The 23,123-nt window shown below is 33.2% G+C and overlaps 2 long non-coding RNA genes across 4 annotated transcripts in view; one reads left to right on the top strand and one right to left on the bottom strand.

Moving 5' to 3' along the window:
- Positions 1-23,123, bottom strand: part of LOC309662480 — a 347,855-nt gene that overhangs the window by 255,831 nt on the left and 68,901 nt on the right. The gene's annotated exons all lie outside the window — the stretch shown is intronic.
- LOC309662426 overlaps positions 1-23,123 on the top strand; it is a 408,402-nt gene that overhangs the window by 333,784 nt on the left and 51,495 nt on the right. For all 3 annotated transcript variants that reach the window (XR_014264662.1, XR_014264663.1, XR_014264664.1), the window contains exons 5-6: positions 5,864-5,957; positions 6,333-6,518. This is a non-coding gene — a long non-coding RNA (uncharacterized lncRNA). The remainder of the gene's footprint in view (positions 1-5,863; positions 5,958-6,332; positions 6,519-23,123) is intronic.

Below are 23,123 nucleotides of genomic sequence, written 5' to 3'. Positions count from 1 at the left end.
AGAAAAGCATCAGCCTTCCAGAGTTACTGTCTGGTTAAGGCAAACATGAGCAGTAAATAATGAGGAATATGAATTAGCTTTTGTGTTGAAACTAACTTGGTGTTACTTGTATGTGAGATCTTAAGAGTATCAGATGAAGTCAGGTGGAGGCATGCTCTTGTAGCATGATGGCCCATCCTCCTTTTAATGAAAAAATGTGCAAGCCAACATCCAAGTTCTCTTATTATTACAATTAGATTTCTTGTAGCTGTTTATGTTACTATGCATAACAAAAATATATTGGCCTATTTTTCTGATTTTTCCCTTAAAACAGAAAGACTTTTTTTTTTTTGCTTTCGTTGTAAAGAAGAAGGAATACATATTAAAGTAACTGATTTGATTTCTGTTTCATTGTCCACTGCTATTGAACATCTAAGTGTTTGCAGTTGACTAAATAAAATGCCTCTAAAACAAACAAAAAACAAAAATAAAACAACAAAACACCGGCATGGGTTAATTCAAACAGATCAATCAAATGGTCTGGGATGGGACCTGAGAATTTCTAATATTTAATATACAACCCAGATAATTGTTATCATCTGTCAAGTTTGAAAAATATTAAATTAGTTTAATAAGATTAACTTACATCTAATAGATAATTGAGACTAGCTGCTCTGGGAAAAGTAGTTTCCAAATATGAAGGAAAGGTAAAGTAGGTAATTTTAGGTCACATATGATAGAACTGAGAAATTGCAACATGAGCCCATTAGGTACTTGAGAACATAAAGAAAATGATACTTTGAAGTGAAAAGTGGTGCAGAATAGGTATATATGTACCAAAAATATTTTACACATTTTAATTTCGTTCTTAGAATGGTATCTACGCATCCTTTTATTCCCCTCTTACCCTTTCCTGTACGTAATGTCCAGATTTCAAACCAGTACTACAGGATTTATAAACTAGTCCAATTTTGGTTGAAATAATTTACTTCAGGACATCCTGGTCTTAACTACAATTATAAAATTATCTACATAAAATACATTCTAAAGTTCAAAGAGTTCTCTTATCAACATTTGAAGCACAGCCAAGTTTGAGTTGATACCACCTACAACTATATTTTTACCATACAATTTATTTTAATTCTCCTTTCTCTCTAAAAATTTGAGAATATGTACACATTACCAGATCTTTAGCATGCAACATATATATGAGCATGCCATAAAACAACATGATGTATGACAGTATCTCCCTGTCATTTCTCTTATAGGCAGTGAAGTTTTTGGGGTTTAATATTTCTTTAAATTTTACATTTCCCCAAGGAATGTAATAGCCCATTGTATGGCATTGTAAGACAAAATGACTAAATTAGAAAGATGTAAAGGGATGTTGTAAAATCTAGTGGAAATTTTCAAATTTGGACTTCCCACATAAAAGCATGGCGAACTAAAAAACCTGAGTACCTTAGGACCTGTCGACAACCTATTAGATGAACTTAATCCTTTGCTGGAAGAAATATAAAGGTTCAATTTAGATTTCTAAGTCATGCTTCTATATTGAGCAAGGAAAAACCATGCATTGAACTGTTTATGGTCAATGTGTATGCCAGTTTATATTAAAACATTAAAAATGTTCCTATATCTTTAATGAAGTAAATTATACTTGTATTTCAACCTAAGGAAATAGAGTGGGTAAATGTAATTTTACAAATGTTCTTTGCAACAATAAATTTAACAATAACAAAAATATCATAAATATATGATAGTTCACCTTTTCCACTAATCTGTAAACCACACTTGGAGTTAATTTAATTTAATACATATAAAATAATTCTGTACACATATTTATTTGTTCCCCCAAATAGTAGGCAATTAATTACAGCACAGTGGTGATTCCAGTTCTAGGTGTTTGCTAATTTTTTAGTTGTGACATTGTATCCAATTTTGACACTTAGTAACCTCCTGCTACTCTGTTTTGCTACAAATATAGTAATATCAGTATCAGCTCCTTGTTCTTACTTAATAGTAGGTGCTATTTAAATAATTTTAAAAGAAGAATCATGGTTGCTTTTATCAAGAAGTTTTTTATGATTTACACTTAGAAAATTTCCTTCTCAAGTTTCTATTTGTAGCAAACAGTTGACTTTTTTCACTAATTATCAGCACAGTGCTCCTTTGCTTACAGATTGATGTTTATAGTAAGAAATCTGCAAAAGAAATATATTTTCTTTGGGGTTCATTCATGAGAATGGCCTTCATTGTCTTCTATCTTCTCTCTCTATATATATATATGTGTGCGTGTGTGTGTGAGTGTGTGTGTGTATGTACTCATACATATGTTTATTTAAAATGTCATTTGTGTTGTTCATTTCTGTTTTTCATTTATGTTATTCAATTCACCTCTATCTTTAATGTATTGAAAACAGTATCAATTCATTCAATATCACTAAATCACTCAATTATTTTCAAACAGCTTAATCATATTCATTTCTGTGATAGCTTCTGAATCTTTTTTTCCTCCTCAGATTAGATTTCTTATTCTGACACAATCTTCCTCACTCTTTTAGTTAATTTTTTTTAAATTTCAGTTTCTCAAAAATAAAACTCTTCACTTTATTTGTAGCTTCTCAATTTTGTCTTCTTAATTTGTATATTCTAATTCCTTAGCCTACTACTTCCTTTCACTCTTTTTTTTTTTAATAATTGAAAGTATCAATAAATATTATCTTGATTTTGTGTTGAAAAGCTCATTTTTGCTCATAAAATTTTCTCATCTTCTCTTTAATACTCAAAAATTCTGCATCAATATATCCCCCTCATCCATGCTTCTCATTAGGAGTTATGTACTTTATTCTGTAACGTCTTGATAAGTTATCATCATCTGATTCTGAACAGTTTTTACCATCTGTCATCTTGAAAGAGAGATGGTTGCCCGTCTATTGTAAAAATGCTTCTATTTTTGCTCAGTCACATTGAGACAGATACAGGCTGTGTTATTACTTCAATTTACCGTATAAGGACTATGATGATTAAGCAATTTTTTTTCTGGTGGCATAACTTGCTGATAGCAGAGCTGAAGTAAAACCCTTATTCTTATTATTCTTAACTCAGCGAGCATTCCCTTATACATTTTTTTTTTTAACTAATATGATAGTTTGAAATTTGTTGTGGTATACTGAACATGCCATATGACTTCTCTGGTTTCATTTCTCTTATCTGTGAAATGAGGTAGAGTTACACCCCTTTTAAAATACCTACACTGAATAGAGTGATGTTTTAGATGTATTATTGAGACCTCCATCAATTTACACTGGTTGGTTAATTGAAAGGACTCAAAAGACTCCACAGAGTGAACTCTTTAAGCCTGTAAGAAAAGTGAAGTATACAGCACAACAGGAGAATGAAAGAACACGCAATCACAGAAAGGTCCAAAAACTTCCAGGTACAGCCCTCTGGGATCCTTTTCAGCCTCAAAGGACATGCTTCAGATTCAGATTATGAAACACCCAGATTTGTGTGAGGTGGCTCAATTTCAAGGGAACCCAAGCACCCAATTCCAGAGAGGGCTTTTTGTCCACTGATCATACAGCTAAAACCATGCTTGGTAACCATTTACACCAAGTACAAAACATCCATTTATACATCCTGAAAGAATGGAGAGAAGCTGGTGCCTCCCATGGAGTTTCAAGCTTTAAAAGGAATATTATAAATCACTAGCTAGTGTTATCTCATTCTTATTTTTTGACTAAGAGTCCTTACCAGCCTTCCAGATGTCCCTAGAAATAAGCATAAATTTACTTCTTTCCCATCCCTACCCCCAGTACTACTAATCTCACATATTGTTATTATTGCTAATGATAAGTACTAAAAGTCTTTGTGGTAAAGACATTTCATAGACATTAAGGGCTTTGGGGGTATAAAAAGAGAGAAGGACATGTTACTGGATGGGACTATAGATGGAGAATAACACCTGGATTGACTCACAGGATGGTATGTAGATTTATTTGGTTTACTGTTAAAAAATGGGTGTGGGAGAATGGAGAGATGGTATAAATATACATCTTTTTGCTGCTTCATCCATGCTGAAAAAGTAGTAAAGAAAGGAAAACAAATTTCCAGAGTTTCTCTTCATCTCAACAAAAATTTTATTCCCAAACTGAAATTCCTTTGGAGAGAAAATAAGAAAGGAAGCATACAATTTTGAATCAGTAGACTAGTCAGCCTGATGAGGAAGGATCAGAATACGTTGACCATCTATGTATGTAGACAAGTAGAATAATATAAATACTTAGCTGATCTTGAATTGCAGAAAAGGAAATTCCAGAATGCCCAAAGAGAAGAGGGGCCTAAAAGGAAGAGATTTGAATATGTTAAAGTTGGAAACCTCTTGGGAGGTTTTTCTTCTGGATGTTTTTGAGTCTAGGCTACAATGTCTATACTGGGAGAAAAATCAGTAGCCTTGGTTTGGTGTATTTGTGGAAGTACATTGAGTAACTTGTATAAAGCTGGACATCAGGAATCAAAGAAAAATATCAGTCTTCAATTTGAAGAAGACACTTTGTGTGGAGCAAGATAAACACAAGCCAATCTTTTTATTTATTTATTCTTTAATTGGGGTATAGTTGCTTTACCATGTGGTATTAGTTTCTGCTGTACAACGAAGTGAATCAGCTATATGTATACATATATCCCCTTCCTCTTGGGCATCCCTCCCCCACCTCCATCCCACCCATCTAGGTCACCACAGAGCACCAAGCTGAAAAGCAGCAATGCCAGAGCCTTAGTGGGAACAAAGATAAAAACCGGAAAAGTCATGTCACTTTACATGCAACTAGAGAAATTTCTAATATGTAAAGGAAATTAGTAAACTGTGAAAAGAAAAAAAAAACCTTAGAGGAAAATGGTTTCAAATACCTAATTGTAGAAGATCCTTGCAACAGGGAAAACTGAATCACAGTTCCTCTAAAGTTGTTGCTTTTTTCCTGCTGTGTTAGCTTTTCAGAGTTAAGCATTACCTGATAGAGAGTATATCAACCTTGAAGTATCTGTCCTCCCAATTTGCTTGGTTCTATTTGCTTTCTGAGCTATTTGCCTAGTGAAGATTTCCGGGTGCCATTGCCAATGACTCATTTCCTAACATTTTTGGCTGTATCAGCCTGACCCTGGGTAAGTGTATATCTCCAACAAGGCCTAAATTGTGCCTGTTATAGAGAAAACAGCAGCAGTTCTGGCTTGTAGATCCAACCCAACCAGACCCTGAAGGTTCTGGAACTTCTCACTGCTGTCGGACTCTGGTGAAGCATCCTACTGTGGTATATATGTCTTTCCTAATGGCTACTTGGAGAAGATAGGTAACCAACATAAAAAAAAAAAAAAAAATGGAATTTTGACCAGTGAGAGACAGGAGACAGGAAGGAACAAGTAATGGCTGTTACGAAGCATGATGATTCCATATGGCCATTACAGTAATATCTCATGTTACTGAGCACTGACCTAAGTTTTCTTGTAAAGCTTTGATTTACTAGTTCAAGTACCACCTTGGATTAGTTTTTCCTCTTTCTCTGTTTTACTTTCCTTTTCCCCTTATTCTTGTTGCCCTGGGATTGCAAATCTTTCTCATCCTTTCCCTCTGCTCAAAATTTTAGCATGTAAATTTTGCCATAAGCTAGAGGAGCCTGGCTATGACAAGAGGTGTCATATTCTTTTCAGTGGGTAAGAACAGCAAAGAAAAATATAAATAATATGTACCATAAATTGTGAGTTCTGTTATATATTAATAAGAGTTATTCATTAAAGTGCTCTGCAGCCAATGGTGTTTCAAAAATGTGTTTAGTCGAGTTTCTTTACTTAATAACCTTAAGTGTATTGCTTTTTATTTCTTCCTTAGAGCATTCATTGAGACTAGCATATCTGAAACACATCATGAAAACAACATTTAGAGAGCAGAAATGATAGAAAACTTAAAATCCCATAGGATCCATGTAGGTAATGTAAATAAGCAAAACAACCTGGTTGTATACCATGCTAAACTGGAGAGCGCTTGCCCCAGCTGAACTGGAGCACTTTCAGAGGATAGCTGGTATATGGGAATGTGGGTTCTGTGTTTCAGAACAAGTCAAACATCTATATTTGTTTAAAAAATATAAAATCTCCTAATGTAAAAAGTATTGACACCTGATTCTAATATTTAAAAGTCGCTGCATGGTTCTAAGATAATATGTCTATAAACTGGGCCAGAGGCAATGGTTTGTGACAATGGTGAAATTACCATTGGAGTACTCTGATCAGTTGACTGTGTTCTAGGCGCTGAAGGCTGAAGGAAAAAAGAATTCAAAGAAACGTTTCTTATTTTCTAGGAGCTCACAAGGATCAAGAATATTACCACTTTATGTCTAATTTGTGGGTGTATACCCAATGCATTTTCTCAAATCATCCCAGAATGGAAAGAAATCTATCTTAAAGGAGAATTTGATGTCCTTGTTCAGTCTGAAGACACAATTATACAACATATCAATTCTACTTCAGGATGTAATAAACTACTGGTAAGTTGTTTACTCCTTTTAATCCTTCCTTTCTGAACATTGATAATTGGATAAGGATTAAACAAACGTTGATAATTATATTTTATACCTAGATACACTTCTTTTATGCAATTGAAGTAAATCCTTAGGTAAGTGGCTTCATTTCACAGAAATCATTTTTTTTAGAAGTTGAGTTAAAAAGATCATTTTCACCAACAGTTACAACCTAGGGAAGTGTAACAAAGTTAATTAAGATGATTACTGATAATGCTTCTAAAATCCAATCACATGTGATGTGATGATATGTAAGCAAAACCAGAATTAAGTTACAAGGCTTTTGTGAGTGACTATGTTGTCAGCTCATTCATGAATTCATTATTTCTACAACTAAAATATTTTAGTGAAACAATAATGAGCATTTTGCTTTCACTAAGTATCAGTCTAACACGGTTGACAGTGGCATGAGTAGTATGGTTGGCAGAATTCTAAGATGACATGCATGATCTCCACCCCATGGTGGTGTTACTGTCATTATTCTGTTACATAGAAAAAGGGATTTTGCAGACATAATTGAGGTTATTAATCTGTTGACATTAAGTTAATGAGATTATCCCCATAGACCTGACTGAATCACATGAGCTCTTTCAAAGCAGAAAGTTTTCTGAGGCTGTCAACAGAAGAGAATAAGAGATTGGAAGTTTGAAAAGTGTTGATGTAAGGGAGATTCTGTGTTGCTGAGATAGAGGGGGCCTTGCAGAGACCTTTTGGATCTGAGAGCTATTCCTGGCTGCCCACCAGCCAGAAAATGGAGACTTTATCCTGCAAAATAAAGGAACTGAATTCTGCCAATAACAATAAGGAATGAAAGAAAGGAGGTATCTATGTTATATTTATTTTTCTTGTCTTATTACCTAAATAGGAGCATCAGTAAAACACTGAATCTAACTGGTAATATGTGGCATCATTATCTGGCGTCTGACTTTAACAAAAATGTTTCTAAGTTTCACCATTCTCTAGTATGCTTGCTGTAGGTTTCTGTAAAATAAATGCTACTAGGTTAAGAATGTTTCATTTCATTTCCTACATTTCTAGTAGGATTTTTTTTTTCTTTTTCTTTGTTTTTCTACACAAATGTTTTCATACCTAAGAATTCTTTATTTTTTAAAAAGCTTATAAAATTTACCTGTAAAAGCCTTAGTTCCTAGTGTCTTTTTGAGGGGAAGTTTAAATCACTAACTAAATTTATTAGGATAATTTAAATTATATTTCCTATTTCTTTGTAATTCAATTTTTTGCAATTTATATAATTTTAGATAAATATCTATTACTTGTAAGTTTTCAAATTTATCTTTGTGGAATTGTTCATAGTGCTTTCCTTTTTTTTTTTAAACAACTTTATTGGCGTATAATTGCTTTACATTGTTGTGTTAGTTTTTGCTGTATAACAAAGTGAATCAGCTATACGTATACATGCCCATATCCCCTCCCTCTTGCGTCTTGCTCCCACACTCCCTATCCCACCCCTCTAGGTGGTCAAAAAGCACCGAGCTGATCTCCCTGTGCTATGTGGCTGCTTCCCACTAGTTATCTATTTTATATTTGGTAGTGTATATATGTCAGTGCCACTCTCTCACTTCGTCCCAGTTTACCCTTCCCCCTCCTCGTGTCCTCAAGTCCATTCTCTATGACTGAGTCTTTATTCCTGTCCTGCCCCTAGGTTCTTCAGAACCCTTTTTTTTTTTTTAGAGTCCATATATGTGTGTTAGCATACGGTATTTGTTTTTCTCTTTCTGACTTACTTCACTCTGTATGACAGACTCTAACTCCATCCACCTCATTACAAATACCTCCATTTCATTTATTTTTATGGCTGAGTAATATTCCATTGTATATATGTGCCACATCTTCTTTATCCATTCATCTGTTGATGGACACTTAGGTTACTTCCATGTCCTGGATATTGTAAATAGTGCACCAGTGAACATTGTGCTACATGACTCTTTTTGAATTATGCTTTTCTCAGAGTATATGCCCAGTAGTGGGATTTCTAGGTCATATGGTGCTTCTATTTTTAGTTTTTTAAGGAACCTCCATACTGTTCTCCATAGTGGCTGTACCAATTTACATTCCCACCAACAGTGCAAGAGGGTTCCCTTTTCTCCACACCCTCTCCAGCATTTATTGTTTGAAGATTTTTTGATGATGGCCATTTTTGATGATGGCGGTGTGAGATGATACCTCACTGTAGTTTCGATTTGCATTTCTCTAATGATTAGTGATGTTGAGCATCCTTTCATGTGTTTGTTGGCAACATGTATATCTTCTTTGCAGAAATGTCTATTTTGATCTTCTGCCCATTTTTGGATTGGGTTGTTTGTTTTTTTGATACTGAGCTGCATGAGCTATTTGTATATTTCAGAGATTAATCCTTTGTCAGTTGCTTTGTGTGCAAATATTTTCTCCCATTCTGAGGGTTGTCTTTTCATTTTGTTTATGGTTTTCTTTGCTGTGCAAAAGCTTTTAAGTTTCATTAGGTCCCATTTGTTTATTTTTGTTTTCATTTCCATTTCTCTAGGAGGTGGGTCAAAAAGGATCTTGCTGTGATTTATGTCATAGAGTGTCTGCTTATGTTTTCCTCTAAGAAATTTATAGTGTCTAGCCTTACATTTAGGTCTTTAATCCATTTTGAGTTTATTTTTGTGTATGGTGTTAGGGAGTGTTCTAATTTCATTCTTTTACATATAGCTGTCCAGTTTTCCCAGCATCACTTATTGAAGAGGCTGTCTTTTCTCCATTGTATATTCTTGCCTCCTTTATCAAAGGTAAGGTGACCATATGTGAGTGGGTTTATCTCTGGGCTTTATCCTCTTCCATTGATCTATATTTCTGTTTTTGTGCCAGTACCATACTGTCTTGATTACTGTAGCTTTGTAGTACAGTCTGAAGTCAGGGAGCCTGATTCCTCCAGCTCCATATTTCTTTCTCAAGATTTCTTTGGCTTTACAGGGTATTTTGTGAATACCAAATTGTGAAATTTTTTGTTCTAGTTCTGTGAAAAATGCCATTGGTAGTTTGATAGCGATTGCATTGAATCTGTAGATTGCTTTGGGTTGTATAGTCATTTTCACAATGTTGATTCTTCCAATCCAAGAACATGGTATATCTCTCCATCTGTTGGTATCATCTTTAATTTCTTTCATCAGTGTCTTATGGTTTTTTGCATATATGTCTTTTGTCTCCTTAGGAAGGTTTATTTCCAGGTATTATATTCTTTTTGTTGCAATGGTAAATGGGAGAGTTTCCTTAATTTCTCTTTCAGATTTATCATCATTAGTGTATAGGAATGCAAGAGATTTCTGTGCAATAATTTTGTACCCTATAATTCAAATGTTGGTGCATTTAATGTTGCCCCAGAGGTCTCTGAGACTGTCCTCAATTATTTTCATTCTTTTTTCTTTATTCTGCTCTGTGGTAGTTATTTCCACTATTTCATCTTCCAGGTCACTTATTCGTTCTTCTGCCTCAGTTATTCTGCTGTTGATTCCTTCTAGAGAATTTTTAATTTCATTTGCTGTGTTGTTTATCCTTGTTTATTTGCTCTTTAGTTGTTCTAGGTCCTTCTTAGATGTTTCTTATATTTTCTCCATTCTATTTCCAAGATTTTGGATCATCTTTACTATCATTACTCTGAATTCTTTTTCAGGTACACTGCCTATTTCCTCTTCATTTGTTTGGTCTGGTTGGTTTTTACCTTGCTCCTTCATCTGCTGCATATTTCTCTGTCTTCTCATTTTGCTTAACTTACTGTGTTTGAGGTCTCCTTTTTGCAGGCTGCAGGTTCATATTTCCCTTTGTTTTTGGTGTCTGCCCCCAGGAGGTAAGGTTGGTTCAGTTAGTTGTGAAGGCTTCCTGAAGGAGGATACTGGTGCCTGTGTTCTGGTGGGTGAGGCTGGATCTTGTCTTTCTGGTGAGCAAGACCGTGTCTGGTGGTGTGTTTTGGGGTGTCTGTGAACTTCTTATGATTTTAGGCAGCCTCTCTGCTAATGGGTGGGGTTGTGTTTCTGTCTTGCTAGTTGTTTGGCATGGGGTGTCCAGCACTGAAGCTTGCTGGTCGTTGAGTGGAGCTGGGTCTTAGCATTGAGATGGAGATCTCCTGGAGAGCTCTATCAGATTGATATTACGTGGGGCTGGGAGGTCTCTGGCAGTCCAATGTTCTGAACTCAGCTCTCCCACATCAGAGGCGCAGGCCTGACACCCGGCCTAAGCACCAAGACCCTATCAGCCACACGGAGGTTTATTCCTTAACCAAATTGGAGTTTTCTGTAGTCTACTCCACCTCAAGGGCCAATAATATTCAGAGGTGGCAAGAATTCTAATTCTTCATATTCTCTTTTCTTCCTGTGGAGTTCTTTTTTTTCTTTTGTGTGTAGTCTAGCTTCACTTTCTCACAGGGTGCCGTGTTCACAGGCCTCGCAACAGCCCTTCAGACCAGAGTTCCTAATCCATAGTACTTTCTTATTAAAAACAAAACAAACAAAACAGAAAAATCCAAAACTAGTTTCAGGGACTTCTGGTTTTAGGTCCTAAATGTAAAGAGCTTGGAAATCACCATTCTGTAATTACAACAAAAAGTAAGTTTAGCAAATTGAAAATTAATAACTTTTCTTGGAGAAAAAAATAAGAAATATATTTATCTTTAGAAACCATGCAAGTCAGAATAGAATGAAGTGAAATATTTAAAGTATTAAAAAAAACTTAGCAACTTGGAATTCTATATCCAGAGCAGTTATTCTTCATAAGTGAAGGAGCAATAAGGACCTTATCAGACAAACAAAAAACTGTGGGAACTCACTGCCTGCAAAGCTGTCCTGCAAGAAATATTAAAAGCAGTTTTTCAGAAATAAGGAAAATAATATAGTTCAGAAACTTGGATTTACGTAAAGAAAAGGAAAGTGTTGGAGAAGGAATACATAAAGGTAAAATATACCTGTAATTTTCTTATTTTTAGTTGATCTAATACAGTTGGCCTTTGAAAATCTTGGGGGTGGGGTGTAGGGTTGCCAACCCTTCAAGCTGTTGAAAATTCAACTACTGCTACCTCTGCCTCAAAAGCAAAGGAATTGATAAGTGATTCACCCAAAGGCAGAAATCTGACACAATTTGGTTAGAGCCCAAACTCAAATCCTAGTTCTTTTTATTCCACATATTGTGATCTCTACTTGAACACAAAAGTTTCCCAACACTTAAAGCTCTGTAAAACAAAAATACAGGTACTATATTTTTTATTTATTTTTAAAAATTCATGTTATAAGTGGACCTGCATGGTTCAAAACTTTGTTGTGCAAGGGTCAACTGTATATAATTGTTTTTTCAAAGTAAAATAATAGCAATGTATTTTGTGAAGATAGAAGGTCGATAAGTAAAATAAATGATTGAAATGTTATAAATGGTGGGAGGGAGAAGTTAAGAATACTCTGTTATAAGGTACCTGTACTACTTGTGAAGTGGTAGTATTATTTAAAAGTAAACTTAGTTTACTATACCTTTACATGTATATTGCACACTCTAGGGCAACTGCCAAAATTGTTTAAAAAGAAGTATAATTGATATGCTAAGAAAGGAGAGAAAACAGAATCATATAAAACAGAATCAGTGAAAACCAGGGGAGACAGGAAAGAGAAAAAAGAACAGGTGAAAGAAATTTTAAAAGTTATAAACATGATAGATATTAATATAACTATATCATTAACTTTAAATGTAAATGGTCTAAATACACCAATGTAAAGACAGAGATGGTCTGTCTTAAAAACAAGACCCAACTATATGTTGTCTACAAGAAACACACTATAAATAAAAAGACAGATTAAAAGTAAAGGGATGGTACAAGATATGCCATGATGACGCTAATCAAAAGAAAGTTAGAATAACTGTAGTAATTTCAGAAAAAAAGAGACTTCTGAAGAAGGAAAATGTACTATACTAAATAATGGAAGATGTTAATAATAGAACTCTGTGTGAGGGTGGAGGAAGTATATGGGAATTCTTTGAATATTTTCTCAATATTTATGTTAATATAAAACTCTTCTAAACTTAAAGTCTATCATTAATAAAAAAGAAGAAAGGCAAAGAAAACTTTTTAATGTAATGACAGAAATAAAATTAAATGCATCAATAATCAAAGTAAATTGAATGAATTATATTTTTTTAAGAAGAAACAATTCTCACTTGAATTAAAAACATAAAAATACTATATGAAAGTGAAAAGCTTGAAAACAATGGAATGTGAAAAGTTTGAAAATAATGGAATGTCAAAAGTTATGTTAGGTTGATGCTAAATAAAATTTTGAAAATGTAGCAATTCTAATATTAGACTAAATATTCCTCAATACACAATTATTTAAGTAGGTTAAAAAAAGGATAAAAGGAGGTATTTAATAAAAATAAATGTTCTGTGTACAAGAAACACATTAATTGCAAAAATTTATATACTTAATAAAAACAATATAAACAAAACTTTTGATATACTCAAAATTTTCCCATATCTGTTATTTTTTCAATATAAACACTACAAAATTGTTTATTCTTAGTTTTTCAATGTGTGCTCTATTTGATCATCTTTAAATCTTTTATTATTTATTTGCATTTAGTTTTCAGTTTGTTTTTTATCTTCTTGAATTGATGATTTAGTTTATTAATTTTTAGCCCTTCCTGATACTTTTAAAAACAATTAAGATACACATTTTCCTTTAAAGAACATTAGGACATCCCACAAGATTTGCTACAAAGTGCTTTCATTTTCTTCAGTTTTATATAGCTGTGTTTCATTTAGCTCATGAATGTTTTGAGTGTGTGTTTAATTTTCTAGATACAGATTTTAAAACAAATAACTGTTGATTCATTTATTCACTTGAAAGATTAGATATTAACTGTATGCCACATATTCTAGGTCCTTGGAGTACATCAGTGAAAAAAACAGGCACATTTCTCTGATTTTGGGAACCTTATATTTTAGTATTTTTAGTGTAGTTTCTTATTGTTGACTTCCAAATTAATTGTCAGATAATGGGATCTATAGGATATTGGGTGTTTTGAATTAAGTTAAAAATTTGTATGTAGCCTTGAAAAAAATTTTTTAAAAATCAAAAAGCTGTCACCTTTTCACCATTGAATATGATGATAGCTGTGAGCTCATCATATACGGCCTTTATTATATTGATGTATGTTACCTCTATACCCACTTTGTGGAGAGTTAATTTTTAATCATAAATGGATGTTTAATTTTGTCAAAAGCTTTTTCTGCATCTATTGAGATGATCATGTGATTTTTATTCCTCAATTTGTTAATGTGGTCTATCACATTCATTGATTTGAGGATATTGAACCATCCTTGCATCCCTAGGATAAATACCACTTGATCATGGCATATAATCCTTTTAACGTATTGTTGAATTCAGTTTGCTGATATTTTGTTGAGGATTTTTGCATTTATGTTCATCTATATTGGCCTGTAATTTTCTTTTTTTGTGTGATATCTTTGTCTGATTTTGGTATTAGGGTGATGCTGGCTTTGTGGAATAAGTTCAGAAGCTTTCCTTCCTCTGTAATTTTTGGGAATAGTTTAAGAATAGTTGTTAACTATTCTCTGAATGCCTGGTAGAATTCACCTGTGAAGCCATCTGATCCTGGACTTTAGTTTTTTGAGGGTTTATTATTACTATTATTATTACTGATTTAATTTCATTACTGGTAATTGGTCTGTTCATATTTTCTATTTCTTCCTGGTTCAGCCTTGGGAGATTGTACATTTCTAGGAATTTGTCCATTTCTCCTGAGTTGTCCATTTTATTGGCGTGTAGTTGTTCATAGTAATCTCTTATGATACTTTGTATTTCTGTGGTGTCAGTTGTAACTTCTCCTTTTTCATTTCTAACTATCTATTTGGACCTTCTCTCTTTTTTAATGAGTCTGGCTCATGGTTTATCAATTTTGTTTATCTTTTCAAAGTACCAGCTCTTAGTTTCATTGATCTTTTCTATTATTTTTAGTCTCTATTTCTTTTATTTCTACTCTGATCTTTATAATTTTCTTCTCTTCTATTAACTTTGGGTGAAAAGAATGTGTTTTCTACTTCTTTAGTACAAGGCTGAGTATAAGTTAACTCTGTTATTTGACTCTTCTGAAGGTTATGAATTAATTTTGTCTGAGCTAAAAGATCATGAGAAAGATATACACAAATATACAGTTTATCTATCAATGCCATAGATGCTCTAGAAAATATAGTCTGAGAGAAGGACTAAAGGGGAAAGAGTGAAGGAAAAGGAAACTGAGGTAGGAAAAATAAACTGATGCTAATTCATATGTTACAAAGATGAGTATTGCTTCATGACAAGCCTCAAAGAGAAAGAGCTCAATAGATATGCTCACTCAGCACACAGGATTCCTCTGGAGCAAAATTCTTATGTTGAAGCCCTAACACCAATATGACTATATTTGGTGATAGGGCCTTTAAGGAAGTAATTAAGTTTAAATGAGGTCATAACGGTGTGACCCTAATCTGATAGGAATGGTGTCCTTATAAGAAGAGGAAGAGACTCCAGTGGTGTGTATGTACAGAAGAAAGGCCATGTGAGGACACAGGGGAAAAAATGCTGTCTAAAAACAAAGGAGAGAAGCCTCAGGAGATACCAAACTTGCTGACACCTTGATCTTGGGCTTCCAGCCTCCAGGACTGTGAGAAAATAAACTTCTGCTGTTTAAGCCACCCAATCTGTGGTACTCTGTTATAGCAGCCCTAGCAGGGTAATATAGTAAGGAAGGGGGATTTATCTCCCACCTCCCCACTTGTCTCTTTAATCTATGGGTTAAAATTTATCCCGCTAGGTATTAACTTCCTCATACTTAAAGACTGCATCATCCCTTGGAGAGCAGCTCTGTACCATGTTCCTTGGTACAGAGTTTCATCCAAGTCTGGAAATGTCATTAGAGCTGGAAACTCCAGATGTGTAGCTGGTTGGCTGAGATATGCAGGTGGCCAAATATGGGTGACTGGCATACGGTTTATGTGTTTTAGGAAATGAGTCCCTTCCTATAATCTGAGGATATCCTTATCCTATATAACAGGGGAAGTATATCATTTTTGACTTCTTAATTGGAAAACTCATATATATTTTTATTCTCATTTCTCTTATCTTTATTTTCATTTTACTTAAATAAACATTTCACACTTAAATATACAATGAACTCTTGGGATTATCTTGTTTAAAAGTGAGAAAAACTGAGGCCCACAGAGATAATAATATTTGCTTAATTTGTTAATACTAAGGAGTTTGCGTTACCAAATTTGTTTTGTCTGGGAATTTAACTCATTGTGAGATCCAAGGAACTTCCCATTATTTCATGGTTGTACTTTATGAGGATATAGCAATAAGGCATGAGAAGCTGTAAGGTTTCAAATGGCACATAAATAGAGCTATTTACTTTTGTTTCCCAAATATGGTATCTAACATAACAGATCTTGAACAGAATAAGGTGTTCAGTATAAAAGGTAAAGCAGTGATATTAACATGAAAGTTAGCAGATGAAACCAATTACTTCTTTACAGTGAATTGTAAAATGTCCGTTACCAGTGAGAAAAAGCTCAGCTAAGGCTTAGATTTAGTGTCTCAGTGTAGCTGACATTGGATAACCAGGTTAACAAACTTGCCTTAGTGGCTGTCTTTTTGTCATTTATTTTTCTGAAAGTGCATTTTAAAGTCCAATATATTTTAATTAACAGAAACATATGATCATTAGAAAACTACATGAATCAGGAAGAATAAACGGATTATAAAGAAAAAATAATCATCACAAATTGAAATTTTAAAAACACCATTTCTTAAGCATCTAGGTTAACAAAATTATGAGACTGTGATACAATTTTGGGGACCTAATCTTTAAAATGAAAATAATGCATATAATGCATATTCAGTGTTTGAGAGTATAACAAGAGCTAAATTATAAAAAAAAAACACTTAAGATTTTGTTCTTTATTGCCACTGCAACTAGAAGCAAATATTACCTATTTCCTGGTTTGATGCTGAGTGAATAGGTGATAGTTGGCTGTTCATTCAGTATAGTTCATATGCAATCAGTAGACACAATGCCTTATGCGACAGCTCTCCACTTAGTTTAATTTACTGTAACTCACATGTATTAATATCCCAGTAAGCTCCCTGGTGTCCCATTTCTGGCAGTGTGTGTGTCTCATTTTCTCTGTATGAGATTCCCTTGTGAAATATTTGGGAACTCTATCATGGAAATCATCAGAAAGGGAAGAATGCTGCTTGGAGGTGGTTTTTAATAGGGTTGACTAGGTAATTTGTTACTCAAAAGATGAGTAAAAACATGTAGTTTGGATAAATTGTTTCAACATTTATTATAAAATGTCTAATAGCATATTGTGTTGAAAATAAGACCATTCAATGAATGCAATATCATTTGCTTTTCTTACTGTATTTTATTCCTAGACTCCACAAATATTTAAGTTCATACTATGTGTAAGCACAGTGGTATATGTTTTAGATATTCAAAATGGTTTGTAAGAAATTCCATTTTCACCAATATGATTAAATAGATACTTCCCACTAAAAACAACTATGAATGCTTGATAAACTATAGTCATCTACTTATGTATTTATTTATTTACATTAGTATGGCTCATGGAATTTTATTCTATGCAATAGATTGTATTCCATTAATATCATTATTCAGCTTTGATGCTCAATTTATATCAGATTTGTTCAATGGGCAAATCTGGCTCTTGTGTCCTTTTGATTGTTCCCATTTTAGTACCATCTTATTAAAGACAGTACAAGACATTTCAGACTTATTATTCATTTTCATATCCCAGCTCTGGAATCAACTTTTCTCCAAAAACACCTGATAATCTTTAGTGGAAAATGGTGTTTAGACACGAAGATCAGGGTGATAGGTGTGCTCATTGATACCCATGTCATTGCTTCTAGGCCCTCTTTGTAGGAATATGACATATATAGTAGCATTTTCACATCTATCCATTTATTTTTTCTCTCTTTCCTAAAAACCATGAGTTCATAGTGATATTTTAAATTTCTAAAAGTGAGAAACTGGGCTTTCATTACTGTCAATATGTTTACTCATTTGCTCAAGCCTAGACCATACAGGTAGTTTCAAAATTACTAATTCATATGTTTACGAAAAGGAATTTGATCTTTATTTACTGTTCTCTTTGTAGAATATGTAAATCTAGAACATTCAGTTCAATTAGTTTTTTCAAAATTAAATGCTCATGTAATTCCATCCCTATCAAGAGATAGAATATTTTTATTACTTCAGAGAGTTTTCTCAGGCTCCTTTCCAGTTGTTACCCTCTCATTCCAAGCTAATTTCATGATTTTTTTTTCATGCATATTCCACAATCGGTTTATCCATTCTCCTGTTGGTGAACATTTAAATAATTTCCAATTTTTGGCTCTTATGAACAAAGTTTCTACAGCTATTCTAGTATAAAACCTTTTGTGAACACATTTTTATTTCTCTTGGATAAATACGTAGGAATGGAATTATATAGATTATATCATAGGTGTATGTTCAATTTTATAAGAAAGTGCCAAACTTTTCTGTAACTTATTGTTCTAGTTTACATTCTCATTATCATTTTATGAGCATTCCAGTTGCCCCACATCCTTGCTTGCATTTGGTGTTATCTTTTTAAATATTATTAATTGTAATTGGTGAGATTTGGAACCTCATGTTTATAATTTTTGCTTCTCTGATTTACTAATAATGCCAGTTACTCCTTCATGTGCTTGTTATCTAGTCATATGTCTTCTTTTTTTTTTTTTAATTAATTAATTTATTTATTTATTTTTGGCTGTGTTGGGTCTTCGTTTCTGTGCGAGGGCTTTCTCTAGTTGTGGCAAGCGGGGACCACTCTTCATCGCGGTGCACGGGCCTCTCACTATCGCGGCCTCTCTTGTTGCGGAGCACAGGCTCCAGACGCGCAGGCTCAGTAATTGTGGCTCACAGGCCCAGTTGCTCCGTGGCATGTGGGATCTTCCCAGACCAGGGCTCGAACCCGTGTGCCCTGCATTGGCAGGCAGATTCTCAACCACTGCGCCACCAGGGAAGCCCCGAGTCATATGTCTTCTATGTAAGGTTCTATTAAAATATTTTGTCTTTTATTTTTAACTCTATCATTGAGATGCAGGTTTTTGTTTTTGTTTTTTACTATGTATAATTTGGATACAAATATTTAATCAGACATATGCTTAGTAAATTTTTTTTAGTGTCTTTTGATTAAAAAAGTTAACATTTTGATAAATTCTAATTTATCTTTTTCCTTTTAGAGATATTATTTCTGTGTCTTTTCTAATAAATTTTTGCCCATCCCTGAAAATATTTTCCTATGCTCTATTCTAGAAATTTTTTTTTTGGTTGTTTACTTAAGCTAAGTTTGTACTACCCCAAATTTATTTTTAAGCATTGTCTGAGGTAGGAGTTGAAGTTTATTTTTTGTTTCCATATGGATATCCAGTTGTTCACACACAGTTTTGAAAATAATTTATACCCCCTTTGTATTCCTTTAGCACCTTTGTCAAAAATCAATTGACTATATCAATATTGGGCTATCTCTGAATTCTACATAGAGATTTCTTGATTATTGCAGGTTTATATTAAGACTTACAGTCAGATAGTGTGTCTCTTACTTTGCTCTTGTTTCTCTATTATTATTTTGGTCGCTTTCATTTTCTTCATTTCCCATATGAATGTTAGAATCAGCTTATCAATTTCTATATGAAAAGTGCATTATCCTAATGACTGACTATTAATGTTAAACATCTTTCTTGTGTTTATTTGCTGTCTATATATTTTCTTTAGTGTAGTGTCTTTTCAAATATTTTTTCCATTTCTAATAAGGTTGTTCTTTTTCATTACTGAATTCTGAATAATTTTATGGTTTGGACTCAAGTCCTTTATCAGATATGTGATTGGAAATATATTCTCTTAGTCTGTAAATTGTCTTTTTATTAATAGTATATTAGTGGATCATTTGCTGAGCATCCTTTTTATTTTTGATAAAGTCCAATTTAACATTTTTAATGGATATTGCTTCTAGTGTCATATATAAGAACTTTTTTCATAACCAAGAATATGAAGGTTTTCTCCAAAGATTTCTTCTAAAATATTTCTAGTTAAATGTTTTATATTTGCCTCTATGACACATTTTTTAATTCATTTTGTATATGGTAAGAGTTACGGATTGAGATCATTTTTTCCCCATAGAGATACCCAATTTGTCCAGCCCTATTTCTTTCAAAGGTATTTTTATCCATTGAATTGCCTTTACACTTTTTCAAAAATCAATTGACCACATTTGTGTCTGCGTCTGTTTGTGTGTGTGTTTAGTCTATTAATATGCTGAATTACATTGAGTGATATTTGAATGGTGAATCAGCCTTGCATTCTTGGAATAAACTACTTGGTTATAATATATTATAGTTTTTATATATCGGTGAATTTGATTTGCTAATGTTTTGTTGATATTTCCATCCATGTTTTTTAGTAATAGTGGGCTATTGTTTTCTTTTCTTGCAAAGTCTTTGTCTAGTGTTGATATCAGAGATGGGAGTATATTGGATTCATAAAATAATTTTTGAAGAGCTTTTTTCTCAGTTTTCTAGAAAAGATTGTTTAGAATTGGTATTTTTTTCCTTAATTGCCTGGTAAAATTTGCCAGTAGACCATCTGGGCTTGAAGTTTTTTGTTGGATGGTTTTTAAACAGAAATTTATTTAATAAATACATAGAGAACTATTTAGGTGTCTTTCTTTTTGAGTGAGTTTTGTTTATGTCTTTCAAGGAATTGGGTCTTTTTACTCTAAGTTGTCAAAATTACGGGCAAAACATTGTTTGTAATACTTATCCTTGAAATGAGTACCTGTTTGAGTTTGTAGTGAAGTCCTCCTTTTTCATTTATGATAATGGTAATATTGCTTTTTCTCTTTTTTTCATCGTCAGTCAGACTAGAGATATGTCAATATTGTGTATATTTGCACATCTAGTAATTGTTATTTTTAGGTTTTTTTCCTGGTAATTTTTTATTGATTACTGGGCATTTTAGATAATATGTTGTAGAATCTCTCTACTTTCTCTTTTGAAGTATATTATTTCTTAACTCTTATGTAGTTAACTTGGCTGAACTCAAACTCAATTCTCACCTACTTGAAAGAAGGTGAAACCTCTGCTCAGTTTTCAGCTTTACAGCTATGGCATTTCACCTTGAAGTCTTCCTCACGCATGTACAGGTTAGGGGTAAAACAAGGATTTAGGTGGCGTTTAAATGCAGCTTTTATGGCTTCTCCTTCTGTAGCTGTCTCCTCCTTGGGATTTCTTCCTTCATTTTCCATCCATTTAGAGAACCCTAAATGTTATCCTCTGCTTCCATAAGACCAAGAACTGTGACTTTCTACTTGAGTTTTAGCTGCCCTGTACTGCAGGGACTATAAAATATCCTCAAGGTGAAAAGTTGTATAAATGTAGGTCCTACATAGTATAGCGCCCTTCTTTCAAGGGTCAGCCTCTTCTCCTATTTCTGCCTACATTTGGTCACTCTTCAGTGTCTTTAAATAGTTATTCTTTGCATTTCATGCAGAGCTTATAATTGTTATCTGTAAAAAGCCAGTTTGACAGTAACTCTGCCATAACTGAATCAATACCTACTCCACAAATATATGAAAGGCATCTTATATTCTGTTTTTGAGGCAAATGATTTGATATACATATACAAGTATATTCATACCACTAATTTTTTTAAATTAAGTCCTTATCATCATTTTTATTTTTGTTACTTGTTCTTCTGGATGGAGAGATTCTTAAATTTTCTATTCTGGTTGTGTTTTTTTTGTATTTTTATCTGTACTGTATTTTTAATTTTCTTTCTCCTTTTCTCTCACTTTTCTTTTGGTTATACAATTCATTGCTATGTCATTACTTCATAAAGGTACACATTGTTATACTTCCTCTTATGTAATATAACACTTTTTTTCCTGCTCAATTACTCTTCTTGAATTCTACCTTTGCATCAACTCATTTATTACATGATTTACCATTGCTCATTCCTTTCACTTAACTTTTCTGAGAATGTATTATTTCTTGAAGACAAATACTTTGTAACATGTTGATAAGACAGTTTCCCATTTTCTAAACTTATGAGAATTCCATTATGGTGGTAATCTGTTGCTAACTACTGGCCAAATGGCCAAACACTTATACTAACAGAGAAGTGGATTTTGCATAAGAGCAGGTAATGTAAATTTTTTTGAAAATTTTCACTATGTCAAAATTTTAGTTTTTAATTTTCAAATGTGCTGAAGTCAAGTTAATGCATAGTATTTTCTTTACACTCCTACACAATATAGGGATTTCATTACCATACTTCACATTATAATAAAACCCTTTATTTGTTTCATATGTTGAGTTTGTCTAACTTTCCATTAATCATTTTGTTTAATAAATTTTGTAAAGAATGAACAGGGATACAGATACTTTTAGCAGTTTATAATTCAGTTATTAGCAGTAATTTTCATGGTCAAAAGTGGCAAATAGGGATTTTCTTCACTCTTGAATATTCAGCATATTTTAGTCCTAAATGTTATCTAAAAACTAAATTACATACAAGTTTGAATTCTGAAATTATAAAGAAGTTCCTGATGTGATTTATTTGTTCGTTTTTTAAAGTATATTATAATTTAATAGTCTTTAACACATTTTCCTTGAATTAATTTTTAATATCAAGTTACAAATCAGAGTTTTAAAATCATAGTTGATACTAACTTGATTAAATGTTAAAATAGGCAATACCAAATTTACAGTCTTGATACAAATTTTTTTTTGTTTAATAGGTGGTGAAATATTCTATGATCAATATTTCAGTTAGGATATCATTTCTTTCAGAGTATTTGTATTTATTTATATAAATCAAGTGCAAAATTTCTGAAGCAAATGAAGTCTATTTTAAGATATTCGTGTTCATTTTGAAATTGGCAATGAGGTAAGGATATATTATTTTTTCTTTATCTTTAAAATATAGTACTCAAGCATAACACAGATGATATAGTTAATTTTTTTTTAATTATTTTTATTTTATTTATGGCTGTGTTGGGTCTTCGTTTCTGTGCGAGGACTTTCTTTAGTTGTGGCAAGCGGGGGCCACTCTTCATCGCGGTGAGCGGGCCTCTCACTATCGCGGCCTCTCTTGTTGCGGAGCACAGACTCCAGACGCGCAGGCTCAGTAGTTGTGGCTCATGGGCCCAGTTGCTCCACGGCATGTGGAATCTTCCCGGACCAGGGCTCGAACCCGTGCCCCCTGCATTAGCAGGCAGACTCTCAACCACTGCGCCACCAGGGAAGCCCGATATAGTTAATTTTGAATTAATTAAAAATTTTATTGGTTTTTGTCCATAGACCTCTGATATTCAACATTATCATAATTATTAGACAGTTATGACCACCCACAGGGAATGCACCACTATGCTTGAGTCTAATGGTTAATCAAACAAAATTCAGGCTCTGTTCTCATAACAGAGAATTAAAATAAAAGCATAAAGCG

The sequence above is a fragment of the Balaenoptera physalus genome (assembly GCF_965194825.1).
Source record: "Balaenoptera physalus genome assembly, chromosome: 6".
In the NCBI taxonomy this organism is placed as follows: Eukaryota; Metazoa; Chordata; class Mammalia; order Artiodactyla; family Balaenopteridae; genus Balaenoptera; species Balaenoptera physalus.
Note: the sequence above shows the minus strand (reverse complement) of the source record. Positions and strands in the feature narration are given on the sequence as shown.